The following is a 15,434-nucleotide window of genomic DNA, read 5'->3' as shown; positions in this document are numbered from 1 at the left end:
TAGGGATGAGCAGATATTGGGGTCCCAAATGTTAACCCTTTGGGGTTCTATATCCAGAATGGCTGGGCAACGATTTTAGACTAGTAGGCCCAATGATATCAGTGTGGACCGAATTGTCGTTACATATGAGTTTCTGTAGACTAAGGAGACATTCGGAGTCCTAAAATGTGGACCTGACTGATCCGAATGAAGTGGACAGTTGTGGAGACTGTCGGTGTATTTCTTTTTCTACAAAACCCACCATAGTATTGTATGAAATGGCAAAGCAGGAGGTTCAATGAGTAAGATCTTAATATTTAGGAACGAAGGGCCTCACAAAGAAAACGATAGTGTGTTGCGATCGTATAAGATGAGAAACTTATAAAATATCGACCAGGTTTTTCAAAGTACCGTAGTATCAATAAGGCGCAAGTCGCGGAAGGAAACAAGCGTGCGTAGTTCTGCGTTCAGGAAATTGCCGAAGGAAAAACGGGGGTCGGAGAGCGCTAATTTGTTGGCCATTGAGGAGGACGATAGCGGCGGAGTATCGTGACGCGGCGCATATACAATTCATGTGACTAAAGCCGGTGCTAATGGGATCGGCTAAGGGAGATCGCGCGTAAAGCGCGTTCGATGACGGACTTAACGTTCCCGCCGCTTCAAAGACATACATTTTATCCGATTCCGCCTCTTGGACAGGCTATAGGCTGTGTTTTTCATACGGACCTTATTGATTATGCGCTAACTCGACACGCCACGTATCTATAGATCGTAAATTTAGTACACGTACAACAGAACGCCCATTATACCATACTTGGCGAGGTGGGCGACGTAAGCGCAAAAGGCCAGCGGTTTCTATATAGAAGCCGACGTAAAATCCAATATTCCTGCTTCGACGTGGAACAAAGACAAGTGACCATTCGCATTGCGAGCAATTAAAACACTTGGCGCCTGTGCTGACTGAAGTGTTTGCCTTATGCCAGCGCCATTGCTACTTGTTTGAGCTGGCAAACACTTGACAAAGGGGCACCGGGGGACAGATAAATACGCGTGTGCGGGGAAGTACACGTGTCCCCATAGGGGAAGACAGGCTTCGAGGTGCATCCTATTCGAGAGAAAGATCCGTGATCCCTCGATTTTAAATTTCCGCGTCCAGGCAGGCAACGCACGCGAGTGCATGCGCGCTCGAACGCGACACTCGCCGCGAGTATCAGACTCGCATAAATACAGCACGCCGGTGCCTGGTGGGACACACGATACATATACGCGTGTAACGTTCGATACATCAAGAGAAAGATAGACCGGGGATAACCGGTGCTAAGCTGACAGAGACAGAGTGCGGCACTGATTGCGAGGAAGGGGAGGACCGGCACCTCTGCCGGAGGAATATCCGTCTGAACTTCGCTCGAATCGTTTGCATACGTTGCTCGTAATTAGCTGAGATATACCTGAATGAGCGTTCCGGCTTCTTTTTCCCCTCCCCGCCATGCCGTGGTTTATCGCGGTTACCCTAACGGAGATTGCGGAAGGTGGAAACGTTTTATAAAGCGTCCCCACGGCGACCGCCATTTTTACCAGATTAAGGATCAAACGGAGGAGGATCGGAGCAAATAGACAAAGCGGAACCGAAACGATCTCCCGCGATTTTTCCCAGTTTCGGATTCGCGTCAACCCCGGTGGCGAGTCGAGAGCAAAGCTATCGACCAGGTTTTACAATTATAATTGCGATTGTTTATCGACAAACCGGCGTGCATATTCATGACGTCGGTGCCGGGGCAACGCGCATAAAAAAGACGCGTGACATAATCGACTGATAGGGTAATTTAAACCAACAGTGCAGTTTTATTGTAACGACTCACGTTCCCCCGACGCATTTTACATTTGTCGATATTTATATTTCGCCGTGCATTTCCCGGTGAATAAGTCAGGCTCTGCTGTCGCGTGCGGTGAAATATATTTTTTCACTTCCGGCACACACAAGCCGTTTACACACTAAAATGCCATTTTTTAAGCATTACTTTGTGGGTCAGCCGCCCGAGATAACGAGGCCCGAAGAAATTACTCTCGATCGCCGTTCGTTCGTTCGAGTTGAAGCCGATCGGTTTGGCGAGGGAACAAAGGCGACAGGGTTGATCCGCTGATCGTTCCTCTCGATCCCAGAACGATCCAGGAACGTGTCACGTCCGACGATCGACGGGTCCGTTCGCGGTTAGGGCCCCGTTCCCGACGTTAGAACTGTGATCGCGGAGGATCACGGACGGGCATAATGGAGTTTTAAACGGTGTTCCGAGGTGTACGGCCAGCGATTCCCTTGCTCGTTCCTTCCCGCCCGTTCGCCTTTGATACGATAAAGAAGAGAGGAAAGAATGAGACAGGCTATCCGGCAGGAGAGCGGGCCCGAGGCGATCTGTCTGGTTCATTCCCCGCGTCTTCTTCGGCTCCCTCAGCTTCCACGGGTCCGAGGAGTCCTTCCCTGGGGCCCTGCCGATCCTAGGCGAGCGGATGTTTAAGGACGCGAACGTTCTTCTGCTCCCAATTTCTGTTCTCCGCTGATAGGATGTATGAATTATTTAAGAAACGGTGAAATTTGAGCTCTCACTGTACCTGGCTTCGTCAAGGGGTCGAAGACACACTGGTGTGTGCTTTGTTACTCTAATATACTTGAGTTGCTCATCTTCCGGTACATTACTGACCAATCAAAAGGACATTTTGGTGGAGAAGGTGGTATCAGGTTGGTCCTAATCCTATTAAGAGTTAACAGTGACTTAACGGTGATGAGCGTATGATGCTGGACCTTGGGAGCCTTAAATCTCTGATTAGGTGCTCCTACACACACATAGGTGTTTGGTTTACGTGTAGAGCGATGTAGCAAATTGGTGCAAACGTGCCCAATCAGTTCTATTATCAGATCGTAGGCTTCGCAGGACATTATCGAAGAAGCGATTCGAATTGTTGTCTAGCGTTGGTAGACGACTAGGGGAGGATTAGACGTACATAGGCGTTTCGCTGACGTGTAGAACGGTGTAGCCGATGGGCACAAACGTCCGCAATCAGTTCCATCAGCGGAACTATCGGGAAAGTGTCGGTGCCTGACGGACAGCGATATCCGTTTGATCGCTAACGATCCAGAACGAGGGGCGCGAGAGGTCGAGTTTCCCAAAAATTCCCGAGGGTTCGGGGAAGAAGGTGGCCCGCGTTACACGGTGCTCGCCGTGGCCTAATGACAGCAGCTTCTATAATTTGGAGTTTTTGAGCGAACGGCCAAATTACCGGCGAACCGAGGAATTACTGTTATTACACGCGGCCGCGGACTCAGTCGAAACCTGATTATACTTTAGTCAGTCTCTCTCTCGATCCTCGGACTCGTTCGACTGTCAGCTTCGCTCTCGTTCGAGCCTCGGGAGACCCCTGGATCTCTCTCGATTCCTCGATCCTCTCGGAACGCACGACCCTTCAACCGCGGCGTTTCAACCCACGTTCCGCCAAATTTGCGCGGCAAGGATCGTCTTTGTGTGAACGCGCACAGCAGGTAGGGGTAGTGCCAGTAGCCTAATCCGTTTTCGAACGGTTCTATAATTTCATCTCGGACTCGTCCGCCGGTTCGGAACCGGGAGATTCGAATTCGGGGCGAAAGGTGGGACGTAGTTGTTGATTTCAACGTTGGCAACAGGCGATCTTTTAATTACGCGCGGGCCACGGTCGAGGCGGTCCATTAACAGGCGCGTTCAGAAATTGCCGCGAGAGCAACTAAAGAACCATTCGCCGAGAGGTCGATGATTTCTTGATGGACAGCAGCCGTCGTCCCGGGTTTCGGCTGATTAGTTCTTAAGTAATTGCCGCGCGTCCTTATGGTCTTCTAACGTGCGTTTATAGCCTTGTAATGAACCTGCTTCCGAGACCTCTGCTCCGTTCGGACCCGGCCAGAGATCGTCAGGCTCCGCTTTAGAGGATCCTCAGTCCACTGTCCATTAAAGGGCCCTTACGAGTCCGCGGCAACTATGTGAACCGAACAACGAATAGTTCAATTTCCGAGTTAAAATGAGCTGGTCTTCCAGCGGGGCTAACAGCTCCTCGATCGCAAAAATTTAGAAAAACTTTTTATTCTTGCTCAGGGACGTAGAATGGGGGCTCCCTTTGAAGGATCCTCAGGGACTGCCCATTAAATCTTTGCTGTCCGAAGTGCATTCCCTTTTTTATTTCAGAACTTGTTTCAACATCATATAATTCAATTATACTCCCACGTGTAGCCTCGCTAGCCTATGGTAGAACAAATGAGAAACACTACAATTGTTGTTACGTGCTGTGGAAACCATGGAATTACTGATGAATGCACTGTAAATCAGTGAAATAAGTGACCATTTGCGCAAAAGTTCTCCGATCGCAAAAATTTCGAAAAAAAAACGAGTTTATTCGTACTCAGGGACGTAGAGCGGTTACGAGGAACACGGAGACTGGAGCTCGAGTGATTTACATCCTGAAAGCAGAGTGAACCTAGCCCCGACGGTGGAACGACGGTTAGATATCGTACGATCGGGGCAAGATTTAATTCCGTAGCCGAAGGAGGATATCGTTTACCTACTTTCTACGTCGCAGCGAGCACAAGCTGTAATTTAATAGACTCCCCTCGCGTTAGCCGGCGCCGTGATGCGTTTCGCTCGTGCGAGAGATATGTATAGCCCGAGACCCGCGACAAGACCATTATTGCTGGAACACTCATAACTCCCGTAACCAGCCACACCCAACAGATTTAACACCTCGTATCCAATTATAACGATGCCCCGTGTCACGCTTATAATTGGTGCCCCGTTACATATTGCCCCCATCGCTTCCGACCTTGGCCCTCTGTCTCGTCTCCTTTCGGCTGGGCCATCTCGCTATCGAATTGTTAAACGGTCGACAGGATGCGTAGCGCACCCTCAAAAATGCGTCAGACATTCGTGATTCTTACTTCGAAGAAGATCTTCGACGCCTCCAGATTGGTCGGGTCCTGCGCGCCTGGCTGGAGCATTGTTTTATGGTTTCATTTTCGTGAGACAGCCGGCCAGCAACGAGAGGAGCGTTTCCAGGAAAAAGAAGAGAGATGGGCGGGGGGGGGGGGGGGGAGACGAACGAAACGAGCCGATTAAACAATCGACAGGATGCGGCAGTGCATCTTCCACCCGCGACCGTGGCTGCTGGCCCCTTTGGTGCCCCGGCATTGGTGAATGGGCCGCACAGCAAGGAATATCCGTCCTCGCGGTTACGGCACTGTGAATAGAGCCATAACGAAGTGGAACGTGCAGGTGAATTTATGCCGCAGGAACGGAGGAGCGCCGGTCTCGTTCCCGCCTCGCCTTTCCTGGCGACGACCTGGAAAGGCGACCAACGCGGACCAGCCCGATATAAAAAAAAAAGTGCACGGATTTAATTGGAGGTCGGGGGGGGAGGGGAGGGGGTGAGCCCAATGGGAGTCGCTCATTAAACTCCGTTGATGAAGAGCGCCCGGTATAAATGGGGAGAAACATTAAACCCACTATTCTCATAAGCGGTGTCCATTCTGTCTTGCAAGCATAATTTTCGACTCTGGGGGAAGGAGATTAGCGTTTTTACGGAGAACCATCGAGTTTGCCGATCAAGGCGTTTTAATGGTGAACGTTTGCGAGGAATCCGACAGATGTACGTTATCTGCGACATGAAAAAGTGTGGAACTTGAGATCGTGAGCGGCCTTGGGCCCAATCGAGGAACCAAATGAGAGGGCCCAATCGGAGACCAATCGGGTTGCTGTCGATGAAGACGTTTTTATAGAGATCGTTCGCGTGGAAGCCGGCAAATATATGTATGTATTTTGTGATCCGAAAAAGCGTGAAACTTGAGACCATAAGCGGTCCTGGGCACAAACGAGGGCGCGATCGGGGAACAATCGAGCTGTTCTCCATGGAGACGTTCTAATACAGATTGTTAACAAATATAATATACTTTGTGTTAAGGAAAAGTATGGAACTCGAGACTATAAGCGGCCCTGGGCCCATACGAGGGCACAATCGCAGAAGAACCGAGTTTCTGTCGATGAAGACGTTCTAATAGAGATTGTTAGCGAGGAATCTGACAAATATAGGTACTTTGTGTTAAGAAAAAGTGTGGAACTCGTGACTATAAGCGGCCCTGGGCCCAAACGACGAGCAGAGCCGGCTTTGGGCCCGGGCTCGGGGCGAGCTGGCCCCGGTACGGCGCTGTGTGTTTAACTATTCAATAATTCATCCCGCCATTCATCACCAGCCAAGTGTAAAATTTATCTTATTTTTATGTATTGGCCCCCTCCAGCTCACCACCATGTATCAACTTCTTATTAGCCACGATTTGTTTGGCGCGCGGGGCATCTTGTCTGCCCCCACCAACGCGTTCGCCAGACCACGACAATGATCGGGCCCCGTCGTTAAACTGTTTGATCTATCATCGATCGCCAACGCAAAGATCTTCGTGCTCCACCGTCGCTCTCGTACCTTGGGGTATCTTTCCGTTGGTGTTGCGATGGGAAACGGGAGGAAAAGAAAAATATCTTTTTTTGTTACAAATTGTTACCGAAGCAGTAATAACCGGAGCTCGAATTTTGATTAATAATTTCAAACTATTTCATCGATACAGTGTTCTAATTTCACTGCTCTTTTAAAACGCACCCTCCCAGTTTGGTCACAAATAGATCAAATCCGGTCGAGTGGAACGCAGTTTAGCATCTCTGTAAACGTTCTTCAGGTAGTCGCTTCCATCGGGTGTGAAACCGCTCGTTTCACGAAACTGGTCATTAATAATTGTAATGCACGCGTTCGAGTGGTTTTCAAACGACCATCATCCAGTTGTGCGCACGCAGCCAACGTGACCGTGGAAAACTATTCCTTAATCAAATGCACGCCTCTTGTGTTAAAGAGTTGCTGCTGATCGTTCCTCGTACGTACACCGACCGGGTGTGCGCGAACAGAAAGTTGCAGTTTTCACGGCTGGCGCGTCCTGCAACCCAGTAGCATCGAGGAAAACAGAGTGCACTGTGCGGCGAAGGAAAGTGAAGTTGTTTTTCTCTTCTGCTGCTACCGCAAGGTCGCAATGCAACCGTTCTTTGGCAGTCCTAAAAAAACACCAGAATCTTCTTGTTCAAATTAGAGTGGTTCAGTCTAGATTCGACGCTAACCACTTTGGACTAGAATTAGTAGTTAGACCCTGGAGTTGGCGAAGTTAATAAACACTTAATTGGTAGGTTCGTTATTCAATTTGTTACATTAGTCCTTAAATCGTAGAGGGGAGTCATTCCGTGTGTCAGTTTGTACGAAGAAAATATTTCAACAAATTATTTGCCAAAATCATTGTGAGAATTTAGGTGGCTCGAAAGTACCATATGAATTTTTTTTAAAGAACTCACTTCAAAATGCATCAGGTAATGAAACACCCAAGTTTGAGGGTATAGTGATATTTTATCTAGACTCTACTCAGTTTAGGTTAGACTAGAGTCAGTAGGTAGACTAAACACTTAATTAGAAGGTTCATTATTTCATTCGTCTGTACATCACTCTTCCTTCGCCTGAAACATGCGCAAGAATGACGAAGAAGGATAAAATAACAAATGGGCAGAAATGTGTCTAAGAAAATGTGTATTTGTGTATGTGTGTGCGCGTGTGTGTGTGTGATGAATAGCTTCGACCCATTTAGATCTGGAACCGTAATAATTCCGACAGAAATTTCATGGAATCGTGCGTTGTAAATATAATTACGGACGTTCGAAAATCAACAGGAAAAATACAGAAATAATAAATTCACGTAGGGGTCGCTGGGAACCCCGTATACGCTATAGCGGGCTCATGCATATTCAAAAGTTGAGCGAGTACGTCGGTAAATTTTTTTTAATGCACTGCACCGTATATAGCACGGTAATCTAGACGAGTTAATAATCGTAGAACGTCTCGGAAACGTCATAATCAAGTTTGTCGTTCCGAAACTCCATTTGCAGACGTCATTCGTAATCGTTGCTGAAATGGGCCTTCACCACGATTCGCGGGTGAGAACCTCGATAATGCTATCGGTAGACCAAGTGCGTCTTACTTCTGCTGCCCGGACGAACGGGCATTAGTTTTAAACTAAACTGCATCGTGTGCGCTGCAGCAGGACTAAATGGATCAACAATTGCAACTCTGTGAGACGTTACGATCGAGTCTGGTACCCGAGAGTCCATATTGTCGTCGTTTAGAGACGTTGTTTCGAGATCGATCGCTGCCAGGTTGATTTTCCGTGATTCGCAGCTGGAGACCTCGGTTATGCGAACGTTGGAACTTACAGTGTGCCTTGTTCCCGGTGCCAGGACAAAGGTAGGCGGGTCCGATAAGCGAGCCAGAGGGCGATCACAAAGAACGAGATCTTCTTCGTTCTGCATCTCGGTGCATCGGTTGGGTACACGCATACACGTATAACTAATCTTCGTGGAAGACGCCTCGCCGTTGAAGCGGGCCCGGTGTAATTATGATCGTCGAGCCTTCTATCCGTGCGGTGAGAAAAACGGATGCCTGAAAAAGCAAATGACAGCCTCTGGTGACGTAATGACAATGAGGTGGCCGCCTCCCGGCACCGGAAGTACCTGCTACAAGAGGACCCCGAGCACCGCCGGTCGATGTCATGTGCCATCGTCTTCAGCCGGCTAGCCTCTCTCGCTCTCTCTCTCTCTCTCTCTCTCTCTCTCTTGATCTTTCTGTGTGACGAATAAATGACTAAATTGCCGAGGAACGGGGCTAATTATCGACCTTCGGCAAAAAGGAGCATTTCTCCACGGGCGTGCACCGCGGCGGATCGTTGTCGGAGGAGCTGCGTACGCGTCCGGCCAATTTTGAAAGTTCGACTAGCGTGATTACCGGCTTTTCGAACGGAATGATTTCCTTCAAGCTGTCAGGGGGAAGTTTGGCAGGCAGTGAAGGCGGACAAGAACCGGCCGCGGAATACAGGTGTACCGTTCAGCTCGGGCTAGAACCGCCTGTTTTTCGAAAAATCCGAACCCGCCGGCTATACCATACGCTTAAAACCATGCACTTCGTTGAGCATCGAGGATGCAACTCCACGGTGCACATGGAATAATTATCGAAAGTGCGCGACGAGAGAGGGCCGGTGTTCCGCTGTTTCGTGTAATTAGTTTGTCGACGGTATCATTAGTTCGGGTATCGTTGCTCGGTCTTCCTTCGTGGTACTTCATCCGATTCCTGCATTGTGCTTCGCGCTTGTTCGCTGCTCGGCACATCCTTTCTCGATGCATAGGTGTGGCCGCGCGTTCACTATGGTCAAAAGGCCAATCTGCAAACTCAATTTTGCGAACCTGTTGATTTTTTTATCTGGACGATCTCGTTCCGTTTCTCGTTCGTTTTGTGTGCTCCACAACCGCGTCAGTGTGTTTACAGTGAATTCTCGATATATGTCAACAGCACGGGTCTCGCCGGTGACATATATCCAGGAGATACTATTACTCCTTGATCCACGCTGAACGTCATACCTCGGCGTCCGAGGCCCCTCACGGGGTACACCTCGTAGTAGTGGTACTTTTATCAGCCAGGTATTTGCGACAAATATCGAGAAGAGACTGTAGCGTGTTCCCGACCTAAACTGGACCTACTGTGCAACAGCAATTTGCGGTATATTCATATAGTCAAATGACCGGTTTCACATTTTTATTCAATAAATTCAGTCCTGCAATTTTTATAAAACAATGCATACCAGCCACATTTTTGCTGCACCAAATCTGCATCAATAATGTCTCGTGCCAAATTCAATTTAAACACGGTAATCGTTTCCTTAGATAGCAGATAAACGCAAAGAGCGTTGCAGGACTACGAATCCTTCTTGCAAGGATCCTCGGCCTCGTGGACGAGAATCGCTGTCAGCGATATGGGGGCATTGTCAGCGAGTCCGTCATCGTCGTCGACGGATCCCCGGTGATTTCAGCTATCCGCTCGTTTCGCTAGAAATTTGCATTCGGGGGAACGCGAAATTGGGCGGCGCAAAGATAGAGCTAAAGCTCGCGGGGCGGACCACCTCGCTCCGTGTAAACACAGGGTAGCCGATGATACCTTTCTGGCTTCATCATCTTCGCCCGTTGTACGCTGCGCTGCGTATCCGATTTTTCATTCGGATCGATGGATCCACAAGAGAGAGGGAGAGAGGGGTGGGGGGAGCAGCGCGGTGAATTGCCGGATCGCGGCCGCTGCGAAATTATTGCGAGCGTTTTCAGTCCGGTGCATCGGAACCGGTGGTTTATGGCAAACCGACCGATTGCTACCACCTATAGAACCGCTGGAACTATTATGCCCGAGAGATTAAGCACGTTCGATACCCAAAACGTAGTAATTTCGACCGGTCTTTGGTATTAAACGCCCTTTTAGTCTCGTTTTCCATGTGAAGCTCATGTTGACGGTGAAAATCGCCAAAGAAATTTTCTTACGCTCACTCCGGACTACTTTGTGCCACTAATTACACTTTTCTGAGCTGAAACGTCGATATGAATAATTCGGCTCAAGTGCCCTTGAAAACGTCGAATCGAATAATCAAGTGTCCTTCCAGTGTTGTTTTCCCGAAAAAGAAATTGCAGAGCGTCGATGGTGGTTTCTCACCTTGAAAAAAAAATTTTCTGACGCGCATTGCAGCTCGCCTTGTAGCACAAAGAAGAGTTTCCAGAGCGAGAGGCGACGGAATAATGATCGCTGTACCAAATTTCATCGGAGACCAGGCGACCGAGACGAGCGTGCGCTGGTCGTGCGTGACACGCGGTCGAGTCACACGGAATTAAATGTTAAAAACCGAAATGACAGTGTATTAAACGCGTTTTACGAGGAAGATTCGCCGGGCCGATGGGGTGGGCGGAAACCCCGCACGGCAGGAATTAATTAATGAAAAGCGACGCGCTGCAGATTGGCGTAAAATTGCCGGTTTCTCGGTCCCGGGCAGAAGTCCTGCGGTAAATGTGTACCAATACTCTGTCGCGGCTCGGAATTTTCGAATAAATATGGACACGGTTGATCAAGGTATCATTTCTATGCAAATTTCCGCGGCGGTTACACGACGCCCGGCCAATTTGATAGTGGCTGCTTAAAGGCCGATTTGCACGTACTTGAATGCGCGCCGCGGCCGATGCGGTTTCGTAATTACGCGCCGCGCACTAAACACCGAATAACAATCGAACTATCCAGCCCCGTCATTTCGAACGGCGGTTAGCCGCTGCTAAAAATTAGGACCTTGGGGGATCGATGATAAGCCGTTGCCTAATGGCCCAGAGGAGTGTCCTGTAAAATTGTACGTCTCCTCCGGGTATGACGTTTAAAAATTGGACGCAGCGTTTATGCGCAGAACCACGGCCATTTTGGTCGCGGACGACGCTGGACGCTCGCTCGAAATGCTTCGGTTATGCGCCATTTTGGATCCCAGGCGGAACTTTAATCAGTATTATAAGCCTTTGGTTAAAGCTCGAAAATTTTAGTGGCCCACTTCTGCAAGGATCCAACGCAAAACAGTGGTTCAATATGTTAATGAGTTGTTTTGGTGAAGCTAACGCTGATGGAATATTGGGACATTATTGAGCTACTCCTGATATCTATTTCAGTCACATACAATTTGCTTATGTTAACTTATCTTCACTTGAATTCCAAGGTTTCAGATTAAGAAACGTCCTACTTCATTACGTCTGACTCATTTCAAAAGGCTCTCGACGTCACAGTAAAGTGAAGATTAGGGAGACTCGATGCTAAATAGGTTAGGCTAGATGGCGCGCAAGTCGTTCCACGAGAAGCAAGGCGCTGGTACTACTACGAAAGGTAGGCTACGTATTAGTGTCTGTGACACAAGAAGCACGAGTACTCGTGCAATTAGACATCCTTCTGGAACAATGTTTCTTTTATTGAACGGTGAATGGTCGTCCGCAAAACCGGGTAACAGCATCCTCCGCGGCAAAAACGTTGGCTCTCCGTCTTGGACAGACTTGTCTCCTGGTGATATGCAAATTCGCGGGGCGCAATCGCTGTTACAAATTCGAGGCATACCTGGACGGGCCCGGGCCCCAGCTGTAGACGTGTAATCTTCGGAGCTAGCCACTAGGCGGGGTAATAACACGCTCGCGATCACCGGTGTGCCGATGTATCAAGATGCTAGCCAGCGAAGAGTCGGATCGTGCACGTAGCGCGAACTCAGTAGCCAAGTACAGGCTAACAGGTGAAGCCACGGAACCGACGTGGAAGAGTGATTTTCTGCTATCGGTATACATACCGGCCGTGGCCAGGGGTGTTAACGGCGTTTATTTTAACCGGCAGGCCAAGCACCGGCCGCCCCGATACCGATTATTACAGCATTACCGTAGGTGTGTCGCGAGCACGGTGGATTGAATGCCGGCAGACAGAAGCTTCGTGGGAGAGATTCCTGTTCACCTCGGGAAGGTGCCTCGGCTAATTGAGAAGGATCTCGGTGTAATGGTAAATTGGGGTTCGGAGGAGATTTAATGCGCCAGGCCGAATACGATTCCTATGAAGCTGGAGGATAGGAAGGGCTGTCTATCGGTGCCCGGCTAGAATAAATTTCGAATCGGAGGGAATGGGGATCAATGGGTTTGTGATTTATAGTTTTGCAATTGGAGAAACTACGAATCTTCCTTTTAGGGAATTAAGGTTATGGAGTAAAGGAAAATTAATGGGTATTTTCGGATAAATAGGTTTGGGTAGGAGGCGTAGGTGGTTTGATGATAGGAGAGATGCTTATGGGGGAGAGTGTGCTACCCACTGAAGCCTGTCGTGGCGAAAATAATTTCAAATGAGCGAGATGAACCTTAGGAGCTAATTTGTGGTTCTGCTATTGGAGAAACCATTAATCTTCCTTTTAAGGAAAACAAGACTCCTGAAGTAACAGCAAATTGAAGATTAAGGGAGACTTAATGCTGAATAGGTTAGGATAGATGGCGCGGCGATCGTTCTGGTGATAACCGTGAAGTTAGCAGCAGATCAGTAACATTAAAGCTAATTAGATCGTTCTAAGATAATTGACGACCTAGCCAGCCGATCGCAAAGCAAACTGGTGTTCATAGTCCGTTCAGAAAAATGTCGAGAAAGAGGGCAGGCCCAAGGAAGATCGCTCGAAACACGTTTCAATTAGGAAAACGAAGGGTCCTCTTCCGAAGGAAAAGAATCGGCGTCCTTGAGGCCTCGTCAACTGACCTTGAAGCGTCAGGGGCGCCGAGAAAAGAAAGAGGATCCGGCGCGGAGCCCCACTGGGAACCACGATCTGACGCGCAACCATAATTTCGGCGTTCCTCTAAGTGTGGACGCCTACTTGATGTTTTCGGCGGCTCGTGTAATCTTAAAGAGTGCCCCACAGGACAATATTACGCGTCGTAACGTTCGTATAAATTCCGTCGGTCTCCCGGTTTTTCTCGATTTTCTGTTCGCTTCTCTGTCTCCCGGTTGCTGTTGTCGCTGGTCGCTGCTGGTACACCGATCGGTCTTAATTAGCATAATTTCAGGCGTGCCAACGGCGGCAGGTGGGACGAAGGAGAAGCGAGCCCGTTTCCGGCAGCCGCGCCGTCGCCGTTCGACTTGATTTATTTAATAAAATTACAGACGCAGCACGGAGGATTCGGCCGCCGATATATTTTGTTTAAGCAAATAGCCCGGGAATAAATTCGAAACGGCGTGCGAGCCGAGCCCGGCCCCCTTATCGCTAATGAGAGCGAATTAATCGGGCCGGCCCGATGCGGTAATTGATTAACGAGGCCCGCGGCTATTCGACGCGTAATCGAGCAAATGAGCAAATTTCTTACGCAATGGGACACGGTGATTATGGTCGAGACGCTCGCTAGACATCAGATCCCAGTAATCCGACCCTTCGCGGACGAGGGTCTCTCGAACCACCGAGAATTTTTCCTTTAGACAAATGTGCGAATAAATTCGAGGGATCGAACAAATGAATGCTCGTGTTCGGACCCTATTAGGTGTACAAATGAATTCCTGGTTATCACCGTTAATCAATTGTATCCTCATTTTGAATTCAACTCTTCCAACCACCGTACCGAAAGTTCATTGACCCGCTTGTACGATGGAGTAACTGCATTGAAAGCGATGGGGATTATTCCGGAGACTAGAATTGACTTTGTTAGCAAATACAGTGATTTCTCTATATATGTCGCCAAGGCCTGGATGATAATCGTCGCGGAATTATCCCCACTACTATGCTTCGGACCCCGAGGAGTGTTAACATAACTCGGGTATGTCTCCTGGACGATACACGACGCTGGCACGACCCGTGTTGTTGACGTGTATCGAGAATTCACTGTAAACAATAAATTCACGAAGAAGGGCTATTAATTTGCGCACCCAATGAAAAGTTTTGTACGCGATTCTTCAACCAGGGATCGCGTTTCGAGAATTTCCGTGTCTTTTGGAAAACGAGTGGGAACCAGACGGGGGGAGGGGGGAACTCATTGGCTCCAGGCTCATTTCGATCCTTTTTGCCGTGTCCGGTAGTCGTCGGGCGTCTGAAAAATCGGCTGCCTTTAAGAATAATCGGTAGATGCGGTTGCAACATGATAGTCGAGCGGCGGCGTACGCGCCAGTTACGCGACCGATCCGGTGTCGCCATTTTAGACATTTTTCCAGAAGGCTTTCTGCTGTTTCTTTTCGTCGAGCCGCACACTTTCCATCCGCTTCTCCGCGAGAAAGAACTTATCCCTACGGAGACCCGATTGTTTTTTCGGGACCTGGACACGATCTCCTACCTCATTACGATCTTTTTATTACCCGTATCGCTCGCCTGTTATTCGCCTGCGCATCAGCACCCGTATTGCTACTTGACCAATCACTATTAAGACGTGTTTTTACGTCTATAACGACGTGTGGTTAATGGATTTGCATAATTGTCCGGCGCGGACGATGTTTAACAGACGCTAAGAAGGATCAAACGCTTCTTTTACCTTGGTAAATTCTTCTTACATCGGTTGTAGCTGAAGAGACCTGTAATTGGATCTATAAACGATCGGGGATCTGTAATATTGACTTGAATATCATTTTGTCAGATTGTGCAACGGTAGACGATAGGGGTACGCGTTTCCGATTATAGTAGATTACAGATGTTTATGCACAATAAATGCAAGCACTGTAGATCGGTGCAAGATACGAGAGCTATGTAGAAATTTATTCCTTTCATCGATCATTTGAATATGTTGGAAACAATACATCAATTTTGTTAGTATTATTTTAATATTCGCACTGTTTCAATTCTTATCTACTCATTTTCATCGCGAATACACCAAATCGGCCGTCTAATAATTAATTTTAAACAGGGATCGATAATATTGTAGATCTATTTAGTACATAGCTTGGAAGCGCTTGAGGTCTATTTTAGAAAACGTTCTCCAGTTTCAAGAACTGATCAAATATAAGAATAAAAATTGTTCTGTAACATGATATTTTGTCCAGTAACGGAC

General features: G+C 48.4%; 2 protein-coding genes across 3 annotated transcripts in view; one reads left to right on the top strand and one right to left on the bottom strand.

The window, feature by feature from the left end:
- Positions 1 to 15,434, top strand: part of Ss (aryl hydrocarbon receptor spineless) — a 192,953-nt gene that overhangs the window by 1,899 nt on the left and 175,620 nt on the right. The window lies entirely within an intron of this gene.
- LOC143354449 (uncharacterized) overlaps positions 1 to 15,434 on the bottom strand; it is a 307,139-nt gene that overhangs the window by 255,932 nt on the left and 35,773 nt on the right. The gene's annotated exons all lie outside the window — the stretch shown is intronic.

Source organism: Halictus rubicundus, chromosome 5, assembly GCF_050948215.1.
Source record: "Halictus rubicundus isolate RS-2024b chromosome 5, iyHalRubi1_principal, whole genome shotgun sequence".
In the NCBI taxonomy this organism is placed as follows: domain Eukaryota; kingdom Metazoa; phylum Arthropoda; class Insecta; order Hymenoptera; family Halictidae; genus Halictus; species Halictus rubicundus.
The sequence above is the reverse complement of the archived record's forward strand: the minus strand, read 5'-3'. Positions and strand labels throughout refer to the sequence as shown.